Genomic DNA, 3,617 nt, shown 5'->3' on the forward strand with positions numbered 1-3,617 from the left:
ACCAGAAGCATGGGCCACAAAGTTTCAATCGCACTGTACGTGAGCGCCCACACGTGGTATTTTGTGGAAGAGCCACACTGAAGGGGCCAAAGAATCGCATGTGGCTCACCAGCCACGGTTTGCCGACCACGGATCTAGGCAAAAGGTGGAAACAACCCAGGTGTCCATCAACAGATGAATGAATAAACAAAATGTGGTGTATATATACAATGGAATACTATTCAGTCATAACAAGGAATGGAGTTCTGACACATGCTACAAAGTGGATGAACCTTGAAAACATTATGTTAAGTGCAAGAAGCCATAAGGACAAATATATGTGATCCCACTGACATGAGATCTCTAGAGGCGTGACATTCATAGAGATAGAAAGTAGATGGTGTCTGCCTGGGGCTGGGGGAGAGGGGTGGGGAGTGAGTGTATAATGGGAACAGTGTCACTTTGGGAAGATGGGAAAGTTCTGGAGATGAATGGTGGGGATGGTTGCACAACAATGTGAATGACATAGACCTGGACACTTAAAAACTAGTGGAAATGGGTAATTTTATTTATATTACGTGTATTTTATCACACGTAAAAAAAAAAAAATCAAGGGGCCCTAACCGGTTTGGCTCAGTGGATAGAGCGTTGGCCTGCGGACTGCAGGGTCTTGGGTAAGGGCATGTACCTTGGTTGTGGGCTCAATCCCCAGGAGGGGGCGTGCAGGAGGCAGCTGATCGATGTTTCTCTCTCATTGATGTTTCTAACCATCCATCCCTCTCACTTCCTCTCTGTAAAAATCAATAAAATATATATTTTTAAAAATCAGGGGGGTGGATATGGGTGAAATGGATGAAGGGGGTCAAACAGTACAAACTTCCAGTTATAAAATAAATAAATCCTGGAGATGTAATGTATGCCATGTGGACTATGGCTAACAACATTGTACTGTATATTTGAAAGTTGCTAATAGAGTAGGTCTTAATAGTTCTCACCACAAGAAAAAAATTTATTTTTGTAACTGTTTATGGTGAAGGATGTTAACTAGACTTATTGTGGCAATCATTTTGCAATATATACAAATACCAAATCATTATATTGTACACCTGAAACTAATATGTTATATGCCAATTACATCAGAATTATGTATTTATTTTGAAATATACTTTTATTGATTTCAGAGAGGAAGGGAGAGGGAGAGAGAGAGATAGAAACGTTAATGATGAGAATCATTGATCAGCTGCCTCCTGCACACCCCCTCCTGGGGATCAAGCCCGCACCCCCGGCTGCGCCATGACCAGAAATCTAATTGTGATCCCCTGGTTTATGGGTTGACACTCGCCACTGAGCAACACCAGCCAGGCAGTTCCCACTCCGTATCTGCCTTTCACATGCTTAACAGTTTTAAAAAGCTGAAGCCTTACATTCCATAGGGTGATCTTCAATGGGGTCCATTTCTCTGTTCTTATAACCAGATGACCAGACTGGCCACCTGTTGTTGGCAGTGCACCACTGGAATGACACTGCTCTTCTCATTGCCTCACATCGGGGGGCACGCGATGCTAACCCATCCTACGACTGCTGGTGTTGCCCTCGATCACTTGGCATGTTGCTGTCCACCAGATTTCTCCACCATAAAGTCCCCACTTCCCGTTTGCAGTTAATTAATATTTGGGGTATATATAAGGGGGGTTATAATATGTTATATGCCAATTACATCAGAATTATGTATTTATTTTGAAATATACTTTTATTGATTTCAGAGAGGAAGGGAGAGGGAGAGAGAGAGATAGAAACGTTAATGATGAGAATCATTGATCAGCTGCCTCCTGCACACCCCCTCCTGGGGATCAAGCCCGCAACCCCGGCTTGTGTCCTGAAGGAGAATCGAACCGAACCACGACCTCCTGGTTTACAGGTCCACGCTCAACCACTGCACACCAGCCGGGCATGTCGGAATTTTTTAAAATCTAAAAAGAAAATCACTTTTGTGCCATCCACTCAAGTAGAAAAAGAACACAGCGTACATACCAGGGAGAATCTCTGCATTCCACTCTCCGCTTGTACTCTCTGAGGGAGCCGCTGTCTGGAAGGGGGGCTGTCCACGGCCGCTATGCCACGAGAGGAAGGCTGCTTTCCCCTAGTCCAGTGGTCGGCAAACTCATTAGTCAACGGAGCCAAATATCAACAGTACAACGACTGAAATTTCTTTTGAGAGCCACATTTTTTAAACTTAAACTAGATAGGTAGGTACATTGTTATTAGCTTAATTAGGGTACTCCTAAGGCTTAGGAAGAGCCACACCCCAGGGGCCAAAGAGCCGCGTGTGGCTCGCGAGCCGCAGTTTGCCGACCACGGCCCAGGTCAATAAGTACACATCCCTCAAACCCCTATGGTGTGCGTGGCCCTGGGGCACAGCCGAGAAGACAGATACAACGCCCTCCCCGTGTGACGAGGGCCTTGGAGGTGGAAAGACAGCTGAGAAAACAGTTTACATGTACAGTGCCGCAGATGGCGACACCATGTGGGAAAGCAAAGCCAGGAGACGAGACTGCGTCGCCCGCGCTGCCCTTCTGACCGGAGGTGACGCCACAGGGATGCGAGGGGAAGGGTGCGCCAAGCCGGGGGCACTGCCCAGGTGGAGGCCCAGAGGGAGGGCCTGTCTGGAACTCTCTGTCATTCCTACCCACCTGCTGGACTCTGCAACTTGCCAGCTCTGTCCAGACTTGTTTCTCTTTAAATATATAACATTCTATTTTCAGGAATTTGACATCAGACAGAACATAGTTTTGTTTCCTTACTAATTAACATTCACCCGAGCATTTTTTTTTCATGTGATTGGACGTTCTCCATGAGCGTCAGTGTAAGAAGTGAAGCCACACAGGAAGACACGGGTGGATTTGCCTTTTTAAACATTGAGATATGCCGCCCATATTTCTGTTCGTGAATTGTATCCACATGGATGCAAATTGCGCGAATTCACTTGGTTTCCTGGCTCTATTGTGCAGCATCTTACACATCAATACGTCACAATTTACTTGTCCCTTATCCCAAGGGGAGGCGGTTATGTGGTTTCCAATTTTATGACTTCAGTGGCTCCAAGAAGCATCCTTCTACCACCATTCTTTTCTTCTTAATGTTATTTTCTTATATTTATTTTTAAATAAGTAACTCATTCACATGATTTCAAATTGAAAAGGCACAACAGGGTTTTGAGGACAAGCCTCCACTCTGCCTCTGACATTGAGTTGAATTCAAAACACACTTATGGGCCCTGGCCAGGTGGCTCAGTTGGTTGGAGCATCGTCTCCCGACACTAAGGTTGTAGGTTCAATCCCTGGTCAGGGCACATACAAGAAACAACCAATGAATGCATAAATAAGTGGAACAACAAATCGATGTTTTTCTCTCTCAAATCAATTTTTAAAATGCTTATGGTTCAGTAATTCCTCAAAAAATTAAAAATAGATTTGGCCAGCATAGTTCAGTGGTTAGAGGTTGGCCCACACACTGAAGGGTCTCAGGCTCAATTCACAGTCAAGGGCACATGCTTGGGTTGCAGGTTTGCTCCCTGCCCAGTTGGGGCTGGTGCAGGAGGCAGCCAGTTGATGTGTTTCTCTCTCTCTCTCTCTCTCTCT

The sequence above is a fragment of the Myotis davidii genome, unplaced genomic scaffold, assembly GCF_000327345.1.
Source record: "Myotis davidii unplaced genomic scaffold, ASM32734v1 scaffold1439, whole genome shotgun sequence".
In the NCBI taxonomy this organism is placed as follows: Eukaryota; Metazoa; Chordata; class Mammalia; order Chiroptera; family Vespertilionidae; genus Myotis; species Myotis davidii.